The 12,105-nt window shown below is 40.4% G+C and overlaps 1 protein-coding gene across 1 annotated transcript in view; it reads left to right on the top strand.

Moving 5' to 3' along the window:
• Positions 1–12,105, top strand: part of BFSP1 (beaded filament structural protein 1) — a 68,464-nt gene that overhangs the window by 19,334 nt on the left and 37,025 nt on the right. The gene's annotated exons all lie outside the window — the stretch shown is intronic.

Below are 12,105 nucleotides of genomic sequence, written 5' to 3'. Positions count from 1 at the left end.
CATAAATGCCTCCATAGATATGTATGCCTAATTCCTTGGGATTCATTTCCTGAGTGGTACAAATCAGGGTTGGAACATCCTCCTTTAAGGGCAAAGTGGGCATGCCAGCTGGTACATCAAACCACTTGACAATTTATTCCCAGAAGAAAAGGAGCTGTGGTTCAGATGTAGGCTGGCCCAACTTAAAAGTGGTGGTGTTTAATGATATCTTACAGAGAAGTACCGAGGAGAAATATGAATAGCATGGCTAGATTTAAATCCACAAGAAATTATAACTGTAGGGGCGCCTGGGTGGCTCAGTTGGTTGAGTGTCTGCCTTTGGCTCAGGTCATGATCCTAGGGTCCTGAGATGGAGCCCCTCATTGGGCTCCCTGCTCAGTGAGGAGCCTACTTCTCCCTCTCCCTCTACCTGCCACTCTCACTGCTTGTGCTCTCTCTCTCTGTCAAATGAATAAAATCTAAAAGAAAAAAGAAAAAGGAAATTAGAATGTGAAAGAGACTTCTTCAAACTTGCTCCTGAGATGGTGCCTGCTATGGTAATGACTCATTTCTGTATCCCTGAGGTCGTGAGTATGGTCACTTTTCACGTATAACCAGAGTGATGATGAATGAGTAGGTATAACAATGTCTCAGAGACATGCCAAGGTTGTGCCCCATTGTCTGGTGTTCAGAGAAAGTAAGTCTAGATACATTTCAAAAGCCCTTCATTATTATCGGTGTTAAGCTCCTACCATAATCATCAGTGAAATCCTGGTTACTGAGATCATCTGGTAAATCAAAGGAGCATTTTTGCATTTTCTTGCTATCATTAAGAAACATCTATTCTCAGCACAGTTTTCCCAAAGGTGTTTAGGATTTTTTGGGGGGGGGGTGTTCTTTTGTTATAATTTCAAATTTATAGAAATGTTGCAGGAAGAGTACAGAGTACTCCCATATATCCTTTACCCAAACCCACCAATTATTTACATTTTTCTTCATTTGCTTTATTATCCTGTCTTTATTTTTTATTTTTTTTTAAATTTATTTATTTATTTATTTATTTATGATAGTCACAGAGAGAGAGAGAGAGAGAGAGAGAGAGAGAGGCAGAGACACAGGCAGAGGGAGAGGCAGGCTCCATGCACCGGGAGCCCGATGTGGGATTCAATCCTGGGTCTCCAGGATCACGCCCTGGGCCAAAGGCAGGCGCTAAACCGCTGCGCCACCCAGGGATCCCTTATCCTGTCTTTATATATATGTTATAATATATGCATGTATACTGTTTATTTTCTGACCAGATGAAGGTAAACTGGACATCGTGCCTCATTATTTCTTAAACTAGCATGCATTTCCTAAGAACGAGGCCATAAAAAGCAGGCATTTTAACACTTATAATATTATCTAATTCAAATTCCTTTTTAAAAAAAGATTTTATTTATTTATTTATTTATTTGAGAGAGAGAGCAAGAGTGTGAGAGAACACAAGCAGGGGGGAAGGGGAGAGGGAGAAGCATACTCCTCGCTGAGCAGGGAGCTCCATGCGGGGCTCAATCCCAGGACTCCAAGATCACAACCTGAGCCATCCCAGGCGCCCCTCTAATTCATATTCCATACCCAAATTTCATTAATTGTCAGAATAATATTCCTTTATAGCTTCTTTTTCCCCTAGTCTAGAATCCTGTCCAGGATTATGCATCGCGTTTAGTTATCATGCCTTGTGTTGGTGCCTATTGGTCGGGAAATACAAGGAATACATCTGTTGTTCAACAAATTTGGATTTGTGGATACTTGCTTCAAGTTTCTATATTAGGCACTGGGAAAGCAGGTTGGTGCTTAGTGCCCTCCTGCCTTTAATAGTGTTTGAATCTATGGCTTTACTTTCTCAAAAGTCTTCAGAGTCAACCACGTGTGCAGTTGGAGAGGGAGCCTTGCTTCTAAGTGTTTCTTCATCTATAGTCACACTTCATACGGACTCATCACTTCTGTTACAGCTAAGCATACATTAGACACCGAGGCCTGATGGGGGAGGCCAATATCAGGGAGCAGAGGCTGGGGATCCAAGAGTCTGCCCTTTCACTTGGGGTTGCTGGCCACTCTACTCAAAATGAACCGTGATGGCTCATTTTTTTTTTTTTTTTGAGTCTATGTCTATCCAGTTTTGTGGAAAGGCCTCAATCTGTGCATCTGCGCATCCATCTGCCCCCTCTGTGATCTGCAATCAACCTGGGGGCAGGGCTGGGGGTGGTTGGGGGGGTGGGCAGAGTGTTCACTCTTAGGGCAGCATGGCCCTCTTGTGGCAGACATTTATATATCCTGGGGAAAGTATGTCCTATAAAAGGAAAGCAAGAGGAGGAATAAGAATGTTAGAGCCTTGTATCAGTTTGCTGGGGCTGCCATAACAAAGTAACATAGACTGGGTGGCTTAAGCAGCAGAGATTTATTTTCTCACAGTCCTAGAGTCTAGAAGTCTGAGATCAAGGTGTTGGCAGAGGTGATTTCTTCTGAGGCCTCTCTCCTTGTCTTGCAGATGGCCACGTTCTCCCTGTGTCCTCAGATGTCTTCCCTCTGTGTGTCTGTGTCCTAATCTACTCTTCCTGTTAGGACACCAGTTATGCTGGATTCAGGCCCACTCATATGACCTCATTTTACCTTATTTACCTCTTTTAAAGTCCTTATCTCCAAATATAGTTTCATTCCAAACACGTTGAAATTCAAACATGAATTTCAGAGAACACAGTTCAGCCCCTAACAGGTAGAAAGATCTTAGAGATTCTTTTGCTCAAACCTATCATTTTAGAAAACAAGTTAACTGAATTGTTCAAGGCCATGCAACTTGAAAACGGCAGAGATCCAGCATTTACAGAATTCTCTCCACTACCCCTTTGTGTCTGGAAAAAGGCCAAAGCAAACTGAAAATGTGTCTAAACTGAAAGAGAAAGCTCAAAACTGTATAGTATGAAATTGACTAAAAGGCCAGAATCGATGCCTATTTTACTCAGGCTTTTTATTTTTTATTTATTTTTTAAAAAGATTTATTTATTTATTATTCATGATAGAACACACACACACACACACACACACACACACACATAGAGAGAGAGAGAGGCAGAGACACTCCTGTGTCTCTGAGGGAGACACTCTGTGTCTCTAAGGGAGAAGCAGGCTCCATGCCGGGAGCCCAACACGGGACTCAATCCCAGGACTCCAGGATCGCACCCTGGGCCAAAGGCAGGCGCCAAACCACTGAGCCACCCAGGGATCCCCTTTAGTCAGGTTTTTAAAAGAGTTGTTCCATGATAAAAATGTAAATTAAAAAATTTAAGAAGCATTATATATTTAAAAAACTTTAAATGGAAATAAGATGCAATGAACATAAAACCTGGTACAGACACTAACACCTGATTATATACATATCTATATTTTTATGATGGTAATCACGAAATATCTGGTCTTTTGTCTTCCTGCTCCCCTTTGTGTTTGCTACAGACATTTTCATTTATATCATTACATCTTCCACATGATTAAATTGTTCAATGGTTATACATTTTCTCCTGTTGTTATTGCACAGTTAGGTAAACCATCTTCCTGTCTGTTCCTCTCTCTCTTTGCTGTCATACATTGATATGGCTATAAAGTAAAGCATGTAATATTTATTAAATGCCTACACTACAAAATGTTTAACTACAAAATGTTTAACATATAACTTTTCACAAATGTTTTTGAAAGTCAGTTCAAACTTCCTCAGAAAAATTGCAATAGTACAATACCCATATGTCCTTTATAAAAATGACTGGTTGTTACTATCTTGCCGCATTTCCTTTCTCTCTCTTTCTCCATACATTTATTTATGTTTCAGTTTATATTTATACATGTCATGCTTTTCAGAATCTTTTGAGAATAAGTTGTGTACATCATGTGTTTTACCCCTTCAGAATGTATTTTCTAAGAATAAAGATATCATTTTATTTGACTGTGGTATAGTCATAAACTTCAATAAATTTAACATTGATAAAATTATTTTATCTTAATTGAGTGTCCATATTCCAATTTTGTCAAGTGATTTAGTGATGACTTTTATATCATGTCCTTCTCTTCCAATGCAGGATGGTATTGCATGCAGATGTCATATCTCCTTAGTTTCCTTTAGTCTTAAACATTTCTCTAGTCTCCCTTTTTCTTTTATGATATTAACATCTTGGAAGAATATAATCCCCTTCTATTTTTATTAATAAAATGTTTCTTACTTTGGGTTTGTATAGATGTTTCCTTATGTTTAGAGTCAGACTAGATATTCAGGTTAAGTGGGCCAGAATAAGACAATGTCCCCATATTGTCTGGCCATATCCCCAGACAAACCAAGAAACTCTGGAGTCAAAGAGGGTGCTGCCTATACTTACACTGGGATAAAGGCGTAAACGTGGATCATCTCAGGTAAGCTGATGACTCTCTTCATCAGCTGGAATGTATGATGTATGATGACCCTCTTCACGTAAGAGATGCAAATATGCATTTTACAATGTGCCTGTAGAAACTCGATTGGTTAAGTCACTTGCCAAAGAGGCGGGACCAGAACCTAACCTCATGGCTTTCTAACTCTAACAACACCCATTTCCCAGGCCCACCCCCAAACTAGTGCCATTCAGCTGCATTTAGTGTACCTCTTCCATATCTGAACATTCTTTAAACCCTGTGGAATCTATCCCAACAATCTCTTGAATTAACAAATTCATTCAGCAACGATTTCTTCTTCATGCATATGATCTCCATTCCTACCGGAAAATCTTTCACTAGTGAGTAGTCATGAGGATTGTTGACAAATATGCCCATTCTTGCTCCTTCCAGGCACATGGAAGGACTGCATTTCTTAGAATACTGGAAGTTAGGTGGGGCTGTGTGACTTGCTTTTGCCAGTGTGATGGGATGGGGTGGATACTTTATAAGCCAGAGTATGCTCTCACTTTTCCTCTATGATGACCAGCAATGTTTCAGGTGGTGGCAGCTCTGACAGCCTGTATGCTGGAGAGAAATGATAGGAAGTAGAGGTTCCAAGTAGACCTTCTTTGGATAGATATGTATCACAGGTGACAAACACTGTTTTAAGCCCCTTAGATGGGGAGATTATTTGTTATTGCAACAGAAAGCAGACTATATAGAATGAGTCACGAACTTGCCTTATGTTTTTAATTTTAGTATTTTTAACCAAACTAGTATATAAAAATATTTTTAAAGTCTAGTAATACTGCAAAGTTTAATTTTATAATGAAAAAGAGTTGCCTTCTGTGCTGTCCCTCCCCTCTCTGCTCTACTCTATCCCTCTGCACTCCCCCATTAAATTCATTGAAACGCTCTGAACCCCTATTATGTTCCAGGCACTAAACAAGTGCTGGGAGATAGATAACTCACACAGGACACCTGCTCTTAAGTAGCTCACATACTAGTGGGAGAGAAAGACTTGAGCTGAGACTATGAGGATAAGCCCCAAGTACAAAATGATAAGTTATGTATTCAAGTTATATACATTTTTAACCCTTGGCATTTATCTATATTAAATACTCTATAACTTTGTGTTCTATAATAAGCTAATACTGTTATTTCTTGGTTTATCAATTGTAGATTTTATGTCTTATTTTCCCCCATGAAAGATGAATTTTTTTTTTTAAAGATTTATTCATTTATGGGATCCCTGGGTGGCGCAGTGGTTTGGCGCCTGCCTTTGGCCCAGGGCGCGATCCTGGAGACCCTGGATCGAATCCCACGTCGGGCTCCCGGTGCATGGAGCCTGCTTCTCCCTCCGCCTATGTCTCTGCCTCTCTCTCTCTCTCTGTGACTATCATAAATAATAAAATAAAAATTTTTAAAAAAAGATTTATTCATTTATTCATGAGAAACACAGAGAGAGAGAGACAATCAGAGACATAGGCAGAGGGAGAAGCAGGCTCCTCACAGAGACCCTGATGTGGGACTCGATCCTGGATCCTGGGATCACTCCCTGAGCTGAAGGCAGATGCTAAACCACTGAGCCACCCAGGCATCCCAAAAGATGAATTTTTTTACACATATACCCTTCTTACTACCAACCTCATTCTTCTAATTATTTATATCAGCATTTTTAGAAAAATCAATGTGTTTCATCAGTAGGACCATGTATATATGGTTTTTCCACCAAGTCAAATAGGATACTTATATTGCGTTCCGTCCACAATTTTTTGTTTTTCCTGTAGTTACTAATTGCTTTGCTTTTTGTTTGCTTATTTGTCTAGGCACTTGTCATTAATCTCCTCAAGCTTTCTAAGAGAAATACATAGCTTCCTACAAAACTCATTTCTACATGTTAAAATGCATCCGTTAATTTGTCAGTTTCATTTTTTTCCTTAGAGACTTAGACTAGAAGAAAATCTTAGTAGCCAATGAAGCCACATACTACAAGAAAAGTAGAATATAGTAAATAGATAAATTTCAATAACAGGCATGAATTCATATATATACTAGTTCCATCTATTTTATTTTTAAACAATTTTTTCCAGTGATATATAATTTTTAGTGAGATATAATTGACATACAACACTGTGTAAGTTAAAGTGGACAGCATAACAACCTGACTTACGTACATTGTGAAATAATTACTGTAAGTTTAGTTAACATCCATCATCTCATATTGATACAAAAAAAGTGTTTTTTTCTTTGTTTTTTTTTTTTAAATTTTTATTTATTTATGATAGTCACACACAGAGAGAGAAAGATAGAGAGGCAGAGACATAGGCAGAGAGAGAAGCAGGCTCCATGCACCGGGAGCCCGACGTGGGATTCGATCCCAGGTCTCCAGGATCGCGCCCTGGGCCAAAGGCAGGTGCCAAACCGCTGCGCCACCCAGGGATCCCTGTTTTTTTCTTTGTGATGAGAACTCTCAAGCTTTACTCTCCATCTCTGTTTTTAAATATTCTTTTTTTTTAAATATTTATTCATGAGAGGCACAGAGAGAGAGAGGCAGAGACACAGGCAGGGAGAGAAGCAGGCTCCATGCAGGGAGCCCAACGTGGGACTCGATCCCGGGACTCCAGGTTCACACCCTGGGCAGAAGGCAGGTGCTAAACCACTGAGCCACCCAGGGATCCCCCTTTTTTTAAATTTTAAATAGGTTCCACACTCAGTATAGAGCTCAATGCAGGGCTCAAACTCATGAACCTGAGACCAAGACCTGAGCTGAGATCAAGAGTCAGATGCCTAACTGGCTGAGCCATCCAGGTGCCCCAGCTCTCCATCTCTTTTAAAAGTGGCTGCACCGCAGCAAGAGCAGCAGGACTCTTACCTACCACCAACTTGTATATGCATCCCTAGTGCCCAGATATTGCCCTCAAAGTCACTTCTTCAGCTAAAGAAAACAGAACTCCCTTGATGGAAGTTCATTCCATGTTGGAGCATGAAAAGAACAGACTATCTCTAGAATATCTCATTTCTAAAAAGCAAGGATGCTTTCAAGAGCAGTAGGGCAGTGCTGGAAGGACAAAGAAGTTAGTCAGCGGGACTTCCACTGACCATGCTGGAATAACATCCACATAAAATAAATAGAGTGAAGATTATGCTTAATTAAAATAAGTTGAGCCTATAAAAGATGGTATTTATGATATTGATCAAAAGGCAAATTAGTACAAAATATCCCCAAAATGTTTGTAAAACAAAAGCAGAATGAATATAATAGATATTTAGTTTTTATTAATTTTAACAAGTAGGAAAATATTAGCATATACGGGTAATTTGTTTCTTCTATGAAGCTTCCACACATAGAAGAAACAAATTACCCGTATATGCTTCCACAAGCTTCATAGAAGAAACAGATTCCTGCCTGTTTCTGTCTTTTTTCTATCTGCTTCGACAGGAAAAAGTGAGTCCAGGAAATATAGGAACCATACAGGGTCTGGCAAGAGCAATGAGCAGTGCTATTCACCTAAAGGGGAACTAGGGTGGAACTGCTGTGGATGTCCTGACTACACCCCTGAGCACTCAACCGCTTCTGTTCTTTCTGGTACATCTTCCCACTGCCAGCAGTTGGGGCCTTTTCCCCACAGGGCATCATCAAACCAGCCCAGCCCATATGGAACCTACTTGGGCTGTCCTGTGGCAAGGCCAGAAGTGCCCTGTGATCAGCCATGGGAGTGGTGGGTAAATCTCCATCTCATTCACTGTTGGGTGGGGTAGCTCTAAGGTACCTGTTCTTTTTTTTTTTTTTTTTTTTTTTTTTTAAGATTTTATTCATTCATGAGAGACAGAGAGAGAGAGAGAGAGAGAGAGTGGGAGAGAGAGAGAGAGAGGCAGAGACACCGGCAGAGGGAAAAGCAGGCTCCATGCAGGGAGCCCTACGTGGGACTCGATCCTGGGTCTCCAGGATCATGCCCTGGGCTGAAGGCGGCACTAAACGGCTGAGCCACTCGGGCTGCCCTAAGGTACCTGTTCTGAGCTGTCTCTCAAGGTCTCCAGCATGACTAAACTGCATTTCCCCATCATGGAGACCTGCTTAGTATCACCAACTCTGTTTTGCCTTCCCTATCTCCCTCTTACTGCCCTACAAGTGCTTCCTGGAATCACCTTCCAAATAAACTACTTGCACTTTAACTCTTTTCAAGCTGTGCTTTGGGAGAACCCAAACTAAAATAACCAAGTAGAGGGGAAATCCAGCTGTGGTTGTCATATTTTACAGCCACTTAAAAAACTCAACAGCAGGTTCCGAAGTCATAAACCAGCCAAATGTCCCACAGAAGCAGCTAACTATACCATCTTTTCTCATAAGAAAACCCTACTAATTATAGTAAAATTCCAATAAGAAATATTTACATTAAAAATATTTTGTTTATTTATTTGACAGAGAGAGTGTGAGTGTGAATGCACAAGCAGGGGGAGCAACATAGGGAGAAGAAGAAGCAGGCTCCCTGCTCAGCAGAGCTCAATACCAAGACCCTGGGATCACAACCTGAGCTAAAGGCAGACACTTAAATAACTGAGCTACCCAGGTGCCCCAGAAATATTTACATTTTTAACAGCATCAGTAGATGGGAGCAACAATAGATGGGAGCAAGATATCATGATAGTACCATTGTCCTACTAAAGGACAATGCAAATTATACAAATCTAGAGAATCTATACCTTTGGAGAAAAATACTAACTTTCAAAAACAAAAATCGAACCGAGAGAGACTTAAAAATTCTATTCTGTATTAAGTAAAACTTAATTATAAAATGGGTCTTAGTCTGATGATCAACGGCTTGGGTTTGAATAACCTTGGACCATACAACCATGTCCCATGTTCAAACCAAAAGCCAACTGTTAGTCAACACTCCAAATTCAATAGCTGGTGATCTTTTTCTCTGAAGTCACTCAGTTTCTCCAGAGAATAATCCCAAAACCTGCTTGGGGAAATATATGCCTGGTGACCAGCATCCTGGAAGTGAAGGGGTAAATGGAAATGGGGATTATAGAGCACATCCTTCGTGATGCATCTGCTCCCTTAACTCCTTTGTTTCAGTATGCTTTCATCCTGTCCTTAGCTGTGCCCGGTGACCTTGAACTCATGACCTCTCTTGTTCAATTTCATCAGAGAATAACTTCTTATCTCCTGTCAATGATGGGGGGTGGGGTAGTTGCCTGCTGTGCAGGAATGAGGTAGGAGACCTGAAAGTCTACGTGCTCCTAAGCCTTGGGTTAACGCTCTGGTTTCCAACTCTACTCTTCGCCTCCACCTTCTATTGTATCTGGTACATCCAGTCCCTAAGCTTTTCTGAGAGTCTCTGGTATAAACCAGCTAATTTTTCTTTCCCAGCCTCCTCTGTGGCATGTAGATTTCAACTTTCTCCACTCTGCTGTGTCAGTTGCCACCAATCTCTCTGTTCAGCCTTCTGAAAATTTGTTGGTACATCTTGTCCGCTGTGATCTTTTCTTCCTTACTTTTGTGGAGTTTTAATCTAAAAATAAATTCTTTGCTGCCATTTTTGGTAGGGCTTGGGAGAAGGAGTGGAGATGATGCTTCCATTCAAGCCATTGCAACTAATGGGAAGCCCAGCCCTTTCTTCAAACTTTCCTTTTTGGGACCCTTCTTGCCAGGCTCTCCTCAGTTCAGACTCTCCATATTCAGGGAGCACATGGCTCACTCCACTGCACCTCACATCAGTTGTTCTCACACCTTGTTTAGGCTGTTCTGTCTGTCATTCTAACTTCTCTATCTACCCTACACACTACTTACTGCTGCTTTTTAGGTACAAAATCCACAGCATTTTGGTAAGATCTCTATTTCAGAACTTATTCCAGATTTCTGTGTGTTTTAATTTAGTTGGGTAGGAATTTGTCTCCCTGCTCCTTGAGGTAGGGACTTGACTTTGTTCAATATTTATCTCCCTGAGACTGTGCTTTGTGAGTAAATATTTCCTAACTGTTTATTCTACTGGATTAAGTTGAAATAATATTTTTTCCTTTGTTTGCTTTTGGGATATCTGTTTTTCAAATGGGATTACTATGTGTGGTAGACTGGGTTGCTGGTCCCAATTCTTCACGCCAATGTAATAGTTACACACCCACACCCTTGCCATGGCCTCCGGGTGGACCATGCCTCTTCCCTGTGTCTTGACTTTGGCCATGGCCATGTGATTTGCTTTGACAAATGGGATGTTAGCGAGCAAGCTGCAAACAAAGGCTTGGAATGAGACTGTGTGGCTGGGCTCTCTCTTGTCCTTCTGTCATTGCTAGTTCTAGGAGGGCGAAAGACATTCGGAGCAGAGTTGCCCCAGCTGACTGGAAGATCTGCAGCTCGAAGGAGAGTTATCCAGCTGACCTGAAGACCTGGGAGTGTAGTGTTAAATATTTCTTCTTGTATCCCACTAGTTTTGGGGTCAGTTTGTTCTGTAGCAATGGCTGACTGATACACCTTGTCAAAGGGAATGAATGCTTTTGTAGCCGTTGTTCTGTGTTGGGTTTGCTCTCTAGGAAGCCTGAAACCAATTTACCATACCATCAGCATAATATATGTGTATCTACAAAAAAATACTCATGTGGCTCTCCCTGATTTGATTATAAAACTTATTTTTAAATGGCTTAAGAAAACAGAACAATAACCGCACCACCACCACAACTCTCGACCTTACCTTAGATTCATCCTAGACTGAATTCATTCCATTATCTTATAGTCTTTCTAGAGAAATAATAAACTCATCAAAGATCTGTGTCATTTCTTGATCTGTGATAACTATCTTTAGTTGGTAGTATAACTACCAACTTTAATTGGTAGTATAACTACATACTTATGTGCAATCTATACAGTCGTTATACAGTATTGCTAATCCTTATTTTTAGGAAGACCGCCCTTTTGTAATGATTTTTTAAACTGGAGATATTACAAAATATTTATATTTAGGAACATTTTCATCAACAGTTATTAGTTTCTTTCAACACCCACAACTTAGTTTTAAATTTGTTAAAGCCTGGCTTTGTTATTTCCAAAATACAAAATAAAATGAAACATAGTGGCAAAAATTCTTTCATATTCTGTAATTGAGAGTTGGCCAATTTTGTTAAATCTTTTAGGCTGCAAGGATTTTTTCTTTAGTTCAAAGAATCAGTTATGCCAATGCCCTGGTGGAGTTCTACTCATTTGTCCTGCTCCAGAAAGGATGTCAGAATCCACAAGAACAAGGATAATATTATATGCATGGTTATCATGATAACCATGCATCTGTTTCTTAAGTTATTGTACCAAGAACGTTTTCCCATAAATATGCATAAGTGTTAGAAAGAACTTGCTGGCAGCACACATCACAGTGTTTAGAGATGGGCCATTTATTTTGCATCCGTGGTTAAGAACCCCTAACATAAGGAGGGTTCCTACTGTCACGCTGTAATTATGCAAAAGAGCTGCTTAAGTAATCAGGAAAAAAAAAAAACTGGTGTTGAAAAGGTCTATAATTGAGAGGTTGAGGAAAGAGAGGAGACAAAGCGAGGGGTCCTCGGCCTCTTGAGCTAGTCCAAGTTGAACAAGCTGCCTTGGGCTTCCTTCACAATTCCCAGAGGAAGCAGTCAGGCCTCTCTCGTCCTCCTGACCCTCCATTCAATCACAGAGCAACAGGCTTTAACAATCTGAGAACAAAATCC

The sequence above is a fragment of the Vulpes vulpes genome, chromosome 14 (assembly GCF_048418805.1).
Source record: "Vulpes vulpes isolate BD-2025 chromosome 14, VulVul3, whole genome shotgun sequence".
NCBI lineage: Eukaryota > Metazoa > Chordata > Mammalia > Carnivora > Canidae > Vulpes > Vulpes vulpes.
This window is presented reverse-complemented; position numbering and strand designations above follow the sequence as displayed.